The 17,217-nt window shown below is 40.3% G+C and overlaps 1 protein-coding gene across 7 annotated transcripts in view; it reads left to right on the top strand.

Moving 5' to 3' along the window:
- Nucleotides 1–17,217, top strand: part of LOC144498775 (activating molecule in BECN1-regulated autophagy protein 1-like) — a 409,078-nt gene that overhangs the window by 346,593 nt on the left and 45,268 nt on the right. The gene's annotated exons all lie outside the window — the stretch shown is intronic.

Raw genomic sequence — 17,217 nt, 5'->3', positions numbered from 1 at the left:
TATTGAAAGGCATTGATATTTGCAATAGCACATTTGTATCAATAGGGTGTTCACAATATTTGGCATCCCAAGTACTATACAGAAGATGTGAGACGGTTACTGCCTGACTCACCTAACGTTTCCAGCATTTACTTTCTTTGTTTCAGATTTCTAGGATCCAGCAGTATTTTGATAAAATATCCTATCAGCACGGTGGCACAGTGGTTAGTACTACTGCCTCTCAGTGCCAGGGACCAGGTTCTATTCCGGCTTTGGGTGACTGTGTGGAGTTTGCACATTCTCCCCGTGTCTGCGTGGGTTTCCTCCAGGTGCTCCTGTTTCCCCTCACAGTCACTTCGGTTTCCCCTTACAGTCACTCCGGTTTCCCCTCACAGTCCATTGGTCATGCTAAATTCCCCCTTAGTGTCCCAAACTGTGTAGGTTAGGGAGATTAGCAGATAAATGGGTTGGGTTATAAGGATGGAGCAGGGGATGGGTGCCTAGGTGAGATGCTATGTCGAGAGTTGGTGCAGACTCGATGGGCCGAATGGCCACCTCCTACACGGTAGGGATTCTGTATTCTAAATGAAAACAGCTGAGACATAAACTTTGCTGCTAAACTGCTTTTTTTACGCATTCGGATCTGATGAACAGAAATAAAGAAATAAATTGTGAGCCAGAAGGTTCTGTTGAATAATAAATCTTCACAATACATTGTTTTCATTGTATTGAAATTTTTAGACTTTAAACAAGCATTAGCGCAACTTTGCATTGTTTATTCCGCACTAATGTTTGGAGTCAGTATTCAACGGCATTAAAAATGTGCTGAAATGGTGGCTCCATTGGATATGTGCAGCCCATTAACTTTGTTTTATTTGCCGCTCTTTTATCCATTCAAAGTTAATTTATCATTTCCTATCATCTGTCTCACTCAAAGCACAAGTGTATGTACATTTCCAGAAACAAATTACATGTGCACATACTTACTTTATTTTTCATATTGATTTCTACATCCACTTTTAAAATGAGCACTGCCTCTATAAACTTGTCAAACTGTCATTACCAGCATCTGGCAGGGGTGGTGCTGGAACTACTCAGTTTGCATCTTTGGTTGCAGAGTGCACATTGATGAGGGATATGTGTCAACAAACACTGCCTGTGTGCTTTCCAAAATGCTGTGAATTTCACACTTCCACTTGTTTTTGTCAATGGTCAAAATTAATATGTATAAACAAAGAGAGAATTTTAAATGTCAGAATTACATCTACCAACGTGATCTTGTTACTAATAACCCAGAGGCGTGGGCTAATAATCTAGGGAACACAAGTTGAAATTCTATCTTGGCTGTTTGAGAATTTGAATTCAGCTTTTAGAAGCTGGGAATCAAGGAAAGTCATTAGAAAAAATTGACCTCAATTTGCCTGATTGCCATAAGTACCCACCTTGTGCACCGATGCCCTTTCAGAAAGGAGACCTGCCATCCTTACTCAGTGACTTCAGTTCCACACCACTGTGGTTGGCAACCAGAAGTGGCCCAGCAAGCTACCTACTTGTACTTTTTTTAAAAAACTGCTAGAGATGGGCAATAAATGCTGACTGTGCAGCAACCCCATGCCCCAAGAATGTTTTTTATTCAATAGTTTTTGCCTTTTATATCCCTGTTTCACCTCAAGATGACAATTCTAATGTAGATGTTCTATAATGCCGCCAGCGACAGCAGGTTGTAAATAAGGTTTAAGTTTTCTGTCTGGTTTTCAATTACTCATATTTTGAAAATCCAGTTGGATTTAATTGAATTAAAATCTGCTCGATAAGGACCATCAAAAATGAGAAAGTAGTGTTTAGCCAGCTCATTCCAGGGTGGTGATTGTCTTACGAAGAGTTGGGGAGGGAAAAGAAATTTGACTCTGACCACATTCTGCATCTGCTTTGTTGTGCTCTACATGTGCAGTCACTTTGAAATGCAGCGCCCATTAAATTCAGATGAGAACAGAACATTGAGTAAGCACTCGTGCTGAATTAGATAAATCTCCCCATACAAAGGAAGGAATAATGATTCCAATTGATTTATAGATTACGAAGAATTCTTGTGGCTGCAGATTTCTTCATGCTGGTGTCATTCTGCATAACCAGCAAAGCAATCTCACACAGAATGTTTATTCAGTAGACATCACATCACTTCTTTCTGTTAACATATGCCTGCATATATTCGCTAACACAATTTGAGTGGAGGATTTTAATGGTTATTCAATAAGTGACCAAGAGCCGTTTTCTCATCACAAGTGGCTTGCAGTGCCTTTGCAAAACTGTGGGTCTAGCATTTTGCTTCAAATCCCATGGGCCATTCTTGTGGATTGATTGTTTTCATCATGTACCTTCATATGCAGCATTGTAAAGTTTAAAATGCAAGGTAGATTTTATTGTGTCATCATTCATACCCCAGTGAAGTTAATTCTCAAACAGGTGTTCTATGTTGTTTGGCAGATTATTCAGTCTCGTAACCCATTGGGTATTCAATAGGCACAGTAAATGATCAGGGAATCTGTGTCTGTAATTCGGGTTGTAATTTTGGAGGCAGGGGCAAGAGGCAGCATTCCTGAAGCTTCTATCAGCAGTCAGTAGATTGCAAATGCTTTGACCACCCAGGAGTCAGGCCCTGGAATCCTCAGATCTCTGTTTGCATAGGGGCAAGCTATAATGACAGCATACATCCTTGGGAAGTCTTATATTGCAATATCAACCAAGCACTCTGAGGAAATTGAGGAAGTAGATTTAGGAACTCTCCTCCTATCTCACAAAAATAGCAGTGTCTGTGCTTACTAGCAGTAATGCTACCTGGAGAGGCATCAGAAAAACCCAGAGCAACACAATGTGACCAGAGGCGTAACTGATGGCAGACATTTTTTGCTGCTCTACTCCTGGAGAATACAGAGTCTCCAGGTGCAGAGCAGAGGAAAATCGTCTGTCTACCTTTGTTCAGTAATTTCTTGATGACCATTGAAGGGCTAGATTTCACCTTGAAAAAAAGTGAAAGTGGAAAATGAAGCAGTCCTTGTTAATCACAGGTTGGCATTAACAAAGCCCTGAAATTTGTATCCTTCGCTGGGGAATCTTGAGTGAAGCATATTCTTAGTACAGCAAAAATAACAATGATTTAAAATAAGTGTGACAGTTACCTTCAGTCTCAATAAAAATACAAAACCATATGCTTTCTCAATGGCTGAGCAAGATTTCCCAAAGAATAACCCCTCCACAAAGACCAGAAGAATCATCGTTTCAATCCTCAGAATGTACTATCTGAGCCAGAGTTTCCACTTCTGAAAGTATGTGTCTCAATATTTGGAGAGTACAGGATTGGGCTCAACTGTAATGTTTACACATCCCCAGCACACACACATCCCTTTCATTTCATGCTTCAGCCCAGGGAATTAAATGTGTCCTGCCCATATTCCCTGGCAAGTCTCGTGATTAATTACCACTTTAGTGAGGTACTGCCTAGCCAAGGAAACAGACTATTGCACTTGTGGTGAGCAATTCTTCAACTTGCTGTCCAAATCTCATGTTCCCTCACTCCCGATATTTACAAAAAAAATGTGAATTTTTATTTCTTTTGCTTCTTCTTTGATTCCATGTCTACAAATACAAAAACATTCAAACTGTGGTGGGGGAGTTCTTGGTTTTGAGCACTTATTGGTGCAGAGGCAACCACTGACCCAGAAACATTTTGGTAAGCAATGTGTGGTAAAACTGCCTGTGTTTATTCTGAATCCAGAGACAAATTTATTCAACTTCAGATAGGAGCTGTGCTTTGCTATATCAGCACGCTACCAGTAATATACCAACAGCCTCCCTTTTTGTCTGTCTTCAAAAACCCTGGGGAACCTGTGCATTCTTTGGAAAATATAATTTATAGACCAAATGGATTTCCACAATTGGTAATTGAACAAATGTAAAATGTGATGTGGTGCTTAGTTATATACATCAGGTAGGTACTAGGTGTGATCTTGGTATGTGCTGAGTTAGTTAATTTCCAATAGAGTGGGAGTGGCATTGCTTCAGGTTAGGAAGGGGACCAGTTTGATCTTTCCAGTGCAACATTTTGTGCCACTTTTGCTGAAAGAGTATGTGCTGTGCTGCAATATCAATCTCTTCTGACACTCACCTCTGAATGGAAAGAATCCATTATTGGATTCAAAGTTACCACTCCCAGGTATTAAAGACATGGCATTTTTCCTCAACATTTTACCCTTTTACATTTTACCCTTTTACATTTTCCATTTGTTCTTCCAACTCCCTCAACTGCATACCCAGCACCCTTCTTTCTCTAACAGTGTAACTATTAACGCACCACAAGCTAAACTGATTCATGATAAGTAATGCCAACCATAATAAGCTTCTCTCAGACTGTTTGAGGTCAGGCATCTCCTCCTTCCCTTTACATTTATTTTTCTTTCTTCCCAAAAATTAGCAATGCATGAATAAATATGGTGTTGCAGCAAACCTAATTTGTAAACTAAAAGCTGGAAAGAAATCTTGCAAGTTTCTATCTGGTTTTGTACTTTCATTGCATGTATTGTCGCAGTTTAATTTTAAAATTACCAATAATATCCATCCATGAATTTTGAACTTCTAGAAAGGACATTTTTCCGAAATAGATATTTTGTGAAGTCTGGTTTGATTAATATATTTACAGGTCTCCAATTTTGGTTTACTTAAAATCTGTGTTTACTTGAAGATGTAGATTAATATGCTACATTTGTTGTTATCAATCTAGCCCAATGGTGAAGTTTTTGTCACTTCTTGCAAAGGAGCAGTACATCATTCAGAGGAGAATGCTGAAAGTATTGGCTGAATTTTAGATTGCTGAGCTTAACCTGTTCTTGTTGGAGGTTGAGACCTTTCTCTTTGCATCCAGTAATTCATCTGCCTAAAATGCCAAAAATATTATCCACCATGTAACTTTTCTTAGCATGTTAAATTACCAAATAAGTGTTGATGGATTTAGTATTTTATTACGGAAAATTAATTATAATAGTCATGCATATTTGTGACTGAAGTCACATTTGCACTCTGGGGCGGGGTGGGGGGGGGATACAATTTGCACTTCTTGTAACATATTAAAAGAAAATCATCTGGCACAAATAGGAAATATGATGTGGAGATGCTGACGTGGACTGGGGTAAACACAGTAAGGAGTCTAACAACACCAGGTTAAAGTCCAACAGGTTTATTTGGTAGCAAACGCCACTAGCTTTCGGAGCACTGCTCCTTCGTCAAGTGAGTGGGAGATCTGCTAACAAACAGCAAACAGGGCATATAAAGACACAAACTCAATTTAGAGAATATTCTGTAAATTGAGTCTGTCTTTATATGCCCTGTTTGCTGTTTGTTTGCAGATCTCCCACTCACCTGATGAAGGAGCAGCGCTCCGAAAGCTAGTGGCGTTTGCTACCAAATAAACCTGTTGGACTTTAACCTGGTGTTGTTAGACTCCTTACAAATAAGAAATACACAGATTTATCAGTATTTATAGCAGCAAACAATTGCTTAATACCATGGGTGAAGAAACACTATCTACTTCAAGTTTCCGATCCATCTCTAATTGGACTGAAGTGGTGAACTATTTTGCAACTTTTGAGATTGAAAAGCAAACAGCTTTCCAGCTTGGAAATAATAGTGGGATGTCCTCTAACTTTTTCCATGCCATCTTATTCCCAGTACCATCCATGGTACACGGTTGCAGATTTTCTGTATCCAATGAGATCGGTATTCATTTAGACCAAAGTTACATTTTGATTCTTTGTTAGTGGGGAAAAGAAATGCATATAATTGGTTGAAGTTCTTAAAACTGGCATCTTGTTGACAAAATAGTGTTTCAATTTTCATGTTTCCCCCTTCTTGACATCCTTCTGAACTAAACTGAAATCAAAGGCTTTCTCCTTGCATGATCCATAATATAGTTTTAGTACAAGAACAAAGCCGGTGTTTCTATATGTCACTATTTGTTATTTAAATTTGCTCTGAATTGGTTTAGTCTGCCTTTTTTGGGCCTGATTGCTTTGCAGAGACGAGTTTCTATTCAAAGTGCGGCTCTTCTATGGTAGTTGTCCTGAGGTGTTTTACTACTTTCTAAATATAAGTGTAAGTTATTATTTAATGCGTCCTCAACCTTAACAGTTACTATAGGAAAATCCCTCTCCAAGGAGCAATCCATCACCTAATGGAGAAGAACTCTCTTAATACCACATAATATATTTAGCAAGGATAGCATTCAGCTATCAGATTAAACAAGAATAATTTCTTCAGCCTACTAAATTAACAGTTGATATGCACGTACATTTACCCCAGTTGGTGGAATGAGTACTTTGTGATTTTTCTCACGAAAGAGATTGCCTTGGCAATCAAAGGTTTTATTTGGCGAATGGGAAATGATTGATTATTTTTCTAAGGATGTAGTATATTTTCATCCTGTCTCTCCTCTATTAATTATTTGCGTTTGGCCTGTATTTATTGAAACAGTTGTAAACGCTGCACCAATTAAAGTTTCACATTGCAATTTACAGTTACAAATTGGTCTGTCAAGGTCAAAATGATGCACCCCCTTGGAGCAAGATACCAGAGTTAGGTGAGCACAGTATTAGACGCAGCCTTGCCATCTGACCTACTTGCCAGTCTTGATATTGTTTTCACAATCTCGAATCAAACAGAAGGTCTTGGGTGACAAGTCTTCCTCCCTGTGCTGCTTATGAAGCTCACAGTAGCCTCCATAATAGTCCATGTTCAAGGACAGCATGCTCATAAACTTATCTAACACCTCAAGTTCCCTTCAAGGAAACTTAACCCCATCCTCCCCAAAATCTACCTGCTTCCCTTCATTGCACAACTAAATAGTTCTGTCAAAATACAACCAAATTTTTTTTTAAAGTATTATGCCTGAATGTGAGTGGTAGTGAACTGTTAGAAAATTATTTTCTCACGGTGAAAAATTATCAATACATCATCAGAGCTGCCATTGTCATCCACTGATTCAAAAAAGCATGTTGAAGGAGAAAGCAAGGGTGATTGCATGAAGTACATTTAAACATTGCAGCATGATGGTGAAAAAAGATTTTCAATCTGGAATGATAAGAAATAAATGACAACATTCATTTGGCTATATGGATGAAAATCCATGTCTGTCTTGAATAAAAAGATTTATCTCTTATTAAATGGATCATGCTGTGCAGTTGACATTTCTCATCTTCACACAATCACTGCAACGTATGATCTAGCACTTTGAATAATGGTTCTCAATAGCTTTTTCATGTCTTTTCATTATATAACCAGGTATAGTGGGCAAAGGATTAATCTTAAGTGCAAAGAATAATTCTCCCAAATTCAGTCTACTGATATTATCAATTCTGTTGACTAATTTTATTAGCACACGAACCTCACTGATTTGCAAGTGCAACGCTGTCAATTGGGAGCTGAGAGATGCAGTGAGCTACTTCCATGTCAGCAATGTAACACTTGAGTATCTTTCACCCTTTCCTCAGGAGAAAAGTTGTCTCCACTCACAGCCGTGCCTTTCAATGCAAGCTGTCAGAGGTTTGGGCTGTGACCTGCAGTGCTGTTGCTATCTCATATAAAAACTCTGCCGTAAAAATTCTGTCCTTCTGAATGTATGAAGATATCTTACTGATCCTGGAATCCCTGAAGGGAATGTGAGATTGTGGTATAGTATTACGGTTTTGCTGGGAGTGTGGTGTCAGTGAATTGAAATATGGAATTAGTGATGCTTGTTAAACCCGACTGCATATGGTTTGTTGTGTCATGGCAATCTCCACTATTTAGTAGGAAACTTAGTAGGAAAGTGAATAGACATCAATAAGTTTCTAAGAAAGAAGTGCTCTGTTAAACTTTCTCCTGTTGAAAGTTTCAGGGTGATAATGTAACATTAATATCAACATATTTCATTCAAACCAGGTTCATTCTATGTGTAACATTCCATACACATTTCTTTCACCTGTGCCTAATGCTCCCTCCGCTCACATTGTCTGTATCTTTAAGACTTGATTAGCTGTAAAGATTCGCATTCTAATCAGTATTCTGTAACTTGATTTTGTGTCTCTGTGTGCCTTGTTTGTGAGCAGATTTCCACTCCATCTGACGAAGGAGCAGGGCTCCGAAAGCTAATGGCATTTGCTACCAAATAAACCTGTTGGGCTTTAACCTGGTGTTGTTAAAACTCTTACTGTATTTACCCCAGTCCAACGTCGGCATCTCCACATCATAACATTCCATAAACAGCAGCACAGGAAGTGTCAATAAAGTATTAGATTATCTCTGTACTTATTCTTATACCCTTTAAACCTGTCCTTTAAAGGAGCTGATCAGTAAGTATTAAGTGACTTTATGGGCAATTTTATTATTTTATCTTTAATTACTAGTTAAAGCCACAATGCTATCTTATAAGACTGATGCATGATCCCTTCCCATCTTTCTCAAGCTGTCTGCAGCTTTTGATGTGAGTGACCACAGTATCCTCGCGCAACGTTGTGCCCCCTTTGCTCAGTGGAGTCAGGACTTCTTTGCCTGGGGTTCCACTCTTAGCTATTGAAGTATAGTCAAAATCTCTGACAATGGCTTCTTCTTTCCGCACACCTGTGATTCAACATATGCTATTCGGTGCAGAAAAAGCCATGATTTGTTCCAATCATACTTGAGAACATTAAAATCATTGTCCTTAGTCTTGGCCATGTTCAGTCATTTGCAAATATCCCCACTTCTGACCTTATGATGAAAGAAAGGTCATTGATGAAGCAGCTGAAGATGGTTGGGCCTAGGACACTACCCTGAGGAACTCCTGTAGTGATGTAGTGAACTCTTAGAGCTGAGATGGCAACCACATCCAATCTTCTTTGTGCTAGGTGTGATTCCAACCAGCAGAGAGTTTCTTCCCCAATTCCCGTTGACTCCAGTTTTGCTAGGGCTCCTTGTTGCCACATTTGGTTAAATGCTGTCTTATGTCATGGGCAGTCGCTCTTACCTCACCTCAGGAGAGGCCTTGTTTCTTCCTATGTCTGTTAGCTCCTTCGCCACTGCAATGCTTTGAGACTCTACATTCCTACAACCCTGGTCTCTTGTTCATCCTCCACTTCAGCCGACTATTGGTGATTATGCCATCAGCTAACTAGGCACTAAGCTCTGGAATTCTCTCCGTAAACTTCTGCATCTCTCTCTCTCTCATTTAAGACACTTGAAAAAGCTATCTCTTTGACCAAACTTTTGGTCATTTCCCCTATGATTCTTCTAACTTGGCATCAATTTTGGTCTAATCCTACTTCCGTAAAGGGGTATTTAGAGGAACAGAGTTGTTGTTGCATTTCCCCATAGCTACTAATTTTGCAGTTAGAGACTTTTAATGTAATATTGCTTTCATTGCTAATGTCTTCTATATATTATATTTCATTAATCAAAACATGAAATGGACTGTTGTGCAAGAATTGCAGGTAATTACAAACCTTGTCACAAATTTTGATTAAAGTATAATATTGAGTTAGTATGTTTTTAATCAAATGTGCTAGACAATGAAAATATTCTAATTACTCGAGATGAAATATTTTAATCCCTGATTTAATTGAGACAATTACTGCAGACATCTCATTAGTGTCGCTGTAATTATCACATGGGATAATATAGGAAAACTCGAGCTATTTATTATGAAGTGAGTATCAAAAACTTTTGAGTTATCATATTCAAATGCATAAATGAAAAGAAAATTAGTAGGTTTATATAGCTGCGGGGGGTGGGGTATGCACTGCTACCTGAAAGTCTAAAACAAACTTCTGTAATATTTAGCTGGCTTCTGAGACAGACAAATTTTCAATGGTCTTGGAAGGTTGTGTTGCTTTCTTATTTGCCAAATGGACATAAGATTTATAACCTTTAAAGTGTGAAAAGTAATTTACATGGCATCCTTGTTGCTGATGTTGCTAAATATTTACAGGAAGGCTTTATTTTCTTGAACACTGACATGCTTCAATCATTATTTTTGGTTCAGCCTTGGTTCTGGTCTTGTCACAGTTCTGATCATTGTAAAGCAAGAATTAACTTCCATATCAGGAGCCTCTTTGATTTTGGAAGTATTTCAGATTAGTAAAACCTTGGGACCAGTGTTGTTGCTATCTTTGGTGTGTTCTATGCACTTCATTAAATCTGCAATGAAAGAGATTTTGTGAACAATTTATCTTGCCCAGTTCATCATCTGAAACAGCCAGACTGAAATAAATAGCACAGTGTGGGTAAAAGCATGAACCAGGAAACATATGTCTCTTCTCCCAATGAACTTTCAGTTGCGTGTCTGCAAGTCTGTTATAGGACTTCCTACTTACGAATTTGTTAAATTTAATGGAAGTGAACACTATTTCTGCTTAACTGTGACAGGGAATTTATTTCTACACTCTCATTGAGCCATCTTCAGTGTGGAGTTCAATCCAGTTAAGTCATTTTGTAACAAAAGTTTTTCTGTCCTGTCCATTTGCAGCCTGTTTTTTTGTTCAACATTATTAGCTGGGCTTTGCTTGAAATGACCCATAAACATTGTTCTGTTGTTCGGTTTTCAAACCGGCAGTGTTAAGTGATATTGTGATAGATCACAACGTACTGAGTGATGCAAAACATGTATTCAAACGCATAACGTTGGTTGCTGCTGTCATTATGCTTCCTCAAAACCAAGTATTATCTTGTCTTCTATATGTTCTTCACAATATCCAAGAAATGCTCTGGGCATGTTTCAGAATAGTTTCTCGTTGACACTGAGTTTTACCTCACCACTGTCTATCTCGATCCTTATCAAACTGCTTGTTCAATATCCAGACTGGGATGAGCCAGACTTTTTGCCAGCTCACTACTGGGAAAATCAAAGACAAAGACATCTGCCTCAATGTCACTCTGTTTGGATTAATATCAGTTTTTATCTGATTACCTTAATGTGAAATGCCTTGCATTCTTATCTATGTTAAAGATGCTATTTGCATATTGTTGTCATGCCTCACTGTTGCTGCATAAGACTATAGTGTCTAAGCAGCATCAATCTGATATGCAGCAATTGATTCCAAATCAGTGGTAATTGCTCATATGCCCACTAATCGCCAATCCAAAGTAACACTGATACTGCAACCTTTTCATTGTTATATAGATTGTCTATTTGAGAGTAAATGTCTCCTCGGGAAAGGAAGATCTAAAGACTGATGGTGGGAGGATGGGTGAAGTTACTATCTAAATAACGTCTCTCAGCCCTTTGTTTATAATATTGATGGGTCTGCAATCAGTAAATCTCCATTTTCCACAGCGTTGGTTATATAATGTGCTTGGCTTCATTTGTGGACCAGCAGCAATCCTGAATTTCTAATAGAGTACCTTTTCAGAAACTGATTAATTGGGTTTGTAATTTTATTGCCTTGACTTCACATCACTCCATAACTTCTCTTAATCGCACCACTCACTTCCCCTGTGATGCCACTTCACATGTCATCAATCACATCTGATTCAATTTTCATCACACAAATACCACTTATTGACACTTGGCATTGTGACACTTTGCTCTGTCCCTGTCCTCAGACTTTGCCTGTCTACCCTTCAAATGTGAAATCATCATGCTCTCTCTTCAAATATCTGCCCTTAACCTCTTTGTTACTCCCAAGCCTCTCTTTACCCTCTATGATCTTCTAACTAACTTAGCATTGCCACTTTATATTAGGCTTCCTTTAATATATCTTATGGTTTAAATTTGTTCATTCTGGTTTCTGCCCATAACATTGGAACAGCTCCAGCTAGAGTCACTAGTGACATTCTCTGTGACTGGTGTGCTATTCCTCATTATTTTCCCCAACCTCAGGGTAGTGCTCAGTATGACCAGTTCTGTCATTCCTCCTTCACTTAGGCCAGTACTTAAATTAAAGGGATCCCCTTCTACCCCAGGTTTATTTCTCACGTGCCAATGGTTTTCATACTTCACTTTTCCTCATCTGTAAGCTGCATTTTGGTGACATCATCTTTATGTATGACAACAACAGTTTGCTTCACTTTCCCCCAACATTATCCTTAACTCGATGACCACAACAGTGTTAGAACAAACAAACAATACAGCACAGGAACAGGCCCTTCGGCCCACCAAGCTTGCGCCGCTCATGTGCCCACTAGACCATTCTTTTGAATCCCTCTATTCCCAGTCTGTTCATGTGGCTATCTAGATCAGTCTTAAACGATCCCAGCGTGTCCGCCTCAATCACCTTGCTTGGCAGTGCATTCCAAGCCCCCACCACCTTCTGTGTACAATACATCCCCCTGACATCTGTGTTGAACCTTGCCCCCCTCACCTTGAACCCGTGACCCCTTGTGTTCGTCACCTCTGACCTGGGAAAAAGCTTCCCACTGTTCACCCTATCTATGCCCTTCATAATTTTACACACCTCTATTAGGTCGCCCCTCATCCTCCGTCTTTCCAGGGAGAACAACCCCAGTTTACCCAATCTCTCCTCATAGCTAAGACCCTCCATACCAGGCAACATCCTGGTAAACCTTCTCTGTACTCTCTCCAAAACCTCCACGTCCTTCTGGTAGTGTGGCAACCAGAACTGAACGCAGTATTCCAAATGTGGCCTAACCATCGTTCTATACAGCTGCAACATCATATGCCAACTTTTATATTCTATGCCCCATCCAATAAAGGCAAGCATGCCATATGCCTTCTTGACCACCCTTTCCACCTGTGCTGCCACCTTTAAGGATCTGTGGACTTGTACACCCAGGTCCCTCTGTGTGTCTATACTCCTGATGGTTCTGCCATTTATTGTATAGCTCCCCCTTACATTAGATCTACCGAAATGCATCACTTTGCATTTATCTGGACTAAATTCCATCTGCCATTTCTCTGCCCAATGTTCCAGCCTATCTATATCCTGCTGTATTCTCTGACAATGTTCATCACTATCTGCAACTCCAGCAATCTTCGTGTTGTCCGCAAACTTACTGATCACACCAGTTACGTCTTCCTCCAAATCATTTATATATATCACAAACAGCAGAGGTCCCAGTACAGAGCCCTGCGGAACACTACTAGTCACAGACCTCCAACCGGAAAAAGACTCCTCCACTGCTACCCTCTGTCTTCTATGGCTAAGCCAGTTCTCCACCCATCTAGCTAGCTCACCTTTTATCCCGTGAGATTTAACCTTTTGCACCAGCCTGCCATGAGGGACCTTGTCAAATGCTTTACTAAAATCCATATAGACGACATCCACGGCCCTTCCCTCGTCAATCGTTTTTGTCACCTCCTCAAAAAACTCAACCAAATTTGTGAGGCATGACCTCCCTCGTACAAAACCATGCTGTCTATTACTAATGAGATTATTCAGTTCTAAATGTTGTCTGACTCCTCATCTGATATCAAGTTGTAACTGAGCAGGCACTTCATCTAAATTGCCTATGGCATGACCAAAGCTATCCATTTGCTTCCCACCAAGAACTCCATTCTTATCCTTAACTTTGTCTCCCACCATGAATGTTCAACTTGGGCTGAAACTAACAGTGTGAAACCCCTGATTCTGAACTGAGTTTTTAAATTCCACAACCCAGCGTCCAGCAAAGTAGTTTTGTTCCAAACTCTGCAACAGTGCCCGATTCTGCACCCATCTAATCTGAAAACGTCATCTACACCAATGTCACTTTCTAACTTCCTGCATTCCAATCTAACTTACAGCAACCTATTCTACTCCTGCTTCCCTATAAGGTTCGCTGTGCATGTTGACTGCCTTTTGTCTGCAGCTTCTATTTCATAAGGTCATAAGATACAAGAGCAAAATTAGGCCATTCTGTCCATTGAGTCTGCTGCGCCATTCGATCATGGCTGATATGCTCCTCATCTCCATTTTCCTACCTTCTCCCCTTAACCCTTCAACCCATTGCCAATTAAAAATCTGTCTAACTCCTCAAATTTAATCACTGCCCCAGCATCGACCGCACATTGCAGCAGTGAATTCCACAGATTCACAACCTTTTGGGAGGAGTAGTTTCTCCTCAACTCTGTTTTAAATTTGCTACCCTTATCCTAAGACTATGACCTCTCATCCTAGGATGCCCCTCAAGAGGAAGCATCCACTCCATGTCTACTTTATCCATACCTTTTATCATCTTGAATACCTCAATTTGATCTCCCCTCATTCTTCTAAATTCCAGAGAGTATAGGCCTAAACTGTTCAGTCTCTTTTCATACGACAAACCCCTCATCCCTGGAATCAATCTAGTGAATCTCCTCTGAACTGCCTCCAATGCCACTACATCTCCCCTCAAATAAGGGGACCAAAACTGTGCACAATCCTTCAGGTACGGTCTCACCAATGCCATGTATAGTTGCAACAATACTTCCTTACTTTTATATTCTATTCCTTTAGCTACAAATGCTAACATTCCATTCACTTTCTTTATTATCTGCTGTACCTGCATTCAATTTTTTTGTGACTCATGAAGAAGGACACCCAGAGCACCAGAGCACCCCTAAGTCTCTCCCCATTAGATAATAAATCGCCTTCCCATTTTTCCGACCAAAATGCATGACCTCACACTTATACAGGTTAAACTCAATCTGCCACATTTTGGCCCACTCTCCTAACCTATCTATATCCATTTGTAAGGTTATTTCCTCATTGCAACTTATTGTCCCACCTATTTTTGTGTCATCTGCAAATTTGGCTATACAGCCTTCTATTTCTGTATCCAAGTCGATAATATAGATTGTAAATAGCTGGGGCCTAAGGACCGAACCCTGTGGCACTCCACTAGTTAGTTCCTGCCATCCAGAAGAAAACCCATTTATCCCGACTCTCTGTCTTCTGTCCATCAGCCAGTCACCTATCCAAGCTAATAAATTACCCTAATCCCATGTGATCTAACCTTGTGAATTAATCTTTTGTGCGGCATCTTATCAAACGTCTTCCGGAAGTCCAGTTATACTACATCTACAGGATCCCCATTATCCACTTTGCTTGCTACATCTTTGAAGAACTCCAGCAAATTAGTCAAACATGATTTGCCTTCATAAAGCCATGCTGACTGATGGATAGCGTTTTGACTTTCCAATTCTCCTTCTGCACTGTAAGGATTCTATGAGATGATGGCACTAAGTGTAATTATCCAACTTTGCTGTTGATATCCAGATGTCCAGTCATTGAGTATACGTAAGTCAGAGGTTGATATATTTTTTGATACTACGGGAATCGGGGGATGTGGGAATAATGCGGGCAGAGACCGCTGAAATAGAAGGTAAGCCATGATGTGAGTGAATGGCAGGGTCAAAGGGATAAATGGCCTACTCCTGTTCTTATTTCTTATGTTCTTCTAACTCCCATTCCCCATGACATTGAATTCAAAATGCTGTTCTCAGTGACAAGAACAAAGAACAATACAGCACAGGAACAGGCCCTTCGGCCCTCCAAGCCGTGCCGCTCCCTGGTCCAAACTAGACCATTCTTTTCTATCCCTCCATTCCCACTCCGTTCATATGGCTATCTAGATAAGTCTTAAACGTTCCCAGTGTGTCCGCCTCCACCACCTTGCCTGGCAGTGCATTCCAGGCCCCCACCACCCTCTGTGTAAAATATGTCCTTCTGATATCTGTGTTAAACCTCCCCCCCCTTCACCTTGAACCTATGACCCCTTGTGAGCGTCACCACCGACCTGGGGAAAAGCTTCTCACCGTTCACCCTATCTATGCCTTTCATAATTTTATACACCTCTATTAAGTCTCCCCTCATCCTCCGTCTTTCCAGGGAGAACAACCCCAGTTTACCCAATCTCTCCTCATAACTAAGCCCCTCCATACCAGGCAACATCCTGGTAAACCTCCTCTGTACTCTCTCCAAAGCCTCCACGTCCTTCTGGTAGTGTGGCGACCAGAACTGGACGCAGTATTCCAAATGTGGCCAAACCAACATTCTATCCATCTGCAACATCAGACCCCAACTTTTATACTCTATGCCCTGTCCTATAAAGGCAAGCATGCCATATGCCTTCTTCACCACCTTCTCCACCTATGACGTCACCTTCAAGGATCTGTGGACTTGCACACCCAGGTCCCTCTGCGTATCTACACCCTTTATGGTTCTGCCACATCCTCGGCTGCCTCTGCATCATCCTGCAGCATATATGCAAGGGAGCACGCTTTTCTGGAAATGGCCTTATTTGGATTCCCTCTGTCTCTGGCCTCAGGCTCTATCGCAAGAACCTGCTGCTGCCTTGGCCACACAGGCTGGAATACTCTTTCTGAACCCCTATCCTTTGCTTACTTTTCACAGTAACTTCATTGCAGTGTTAATGTAAGCCTACTTGTGACATTAATAAATAAACTACTACTTCAAGGCTCCTCAAAATCATATTTATAGCTGCATATAGTTTTTTTTCTGTAAAATACACCATTGCTGGAAAATGTATATAATTTGCCATATTTTCCTCATTGCGTTGAATGAGATGTTCCATTTTCATGTCGTGCAGCTTTAATTCAGCACTGGAGCTTTAAATACTCATTATTTCCTGCATTTAGCTGCATGGTTTATCCATTGAGGAGTATTAAAGATAAAGAGGTTCACTTTGTGGTTTTCTAATTCCCTTCTCAATCCCCATGTCTGGGTTTCTAATAACAATCAATCAACGTTCTGTTGTACTTGTCAAAATGGGGGATGGATTAATTAATTTCCAATTAATGTTAGCACAGAAGTTGCTGCAGATTGGATCAGTTTGGGAACAGGGTGTGTGGCTGCTGATTTGCCAGATCCGGACAGGAAAGAGGAAACAGCATTATGGTCCAGTTCGAGGGGGAGGGTTGGGGGCATGGAAATGTTGAAGATGTGGGTGGTCAGGTTAGTGTTTGGGAGAGGGAAGTGTTTCTTGTGTTAGAGGTCAGGAAGAGTTGTTGTTGATTAGAATGATTAGAATGGATTAGTTTGGAGCAGTTAAATGGAATGCTGCAGATGTTGGAGAGGTTCCTACCGATTGAGGTAGTGTTGACAGTTTGCAACAGACTGGAGGAGGCTGGGAATGAATTGCTGCTGGTTGAAGTGGAGATATGTTGCTGGTTGGAAGAAGTTGAGGCCTTTGCTGTCAGTTTTAGGTTCTTTGTTTCACATTGAAATTAACAGTTATGGTATAAAGTTTGTACTGAGCTGCCTTTCTCGAGAAACTCCAATCTATAGCCATTAGGAAACA

Source organism: Mustelus asterias, chromosome 9 (assembly GCF_964213995.1).
Source record: "Mustelus asterias chromosome 9, sMusAst1.hap1.1, whole genome shotgun sequence".
NCBI classification, from domain to species: Eukaryota; Metazoa; Chordata; class Chondrichthyes; order Carcharhiniformes; family Triakidae; genus Mustelus; species Mustelus asterias.
This window is presented reverse-complemented; position numbering and strand designations above follow the sequence as displayed.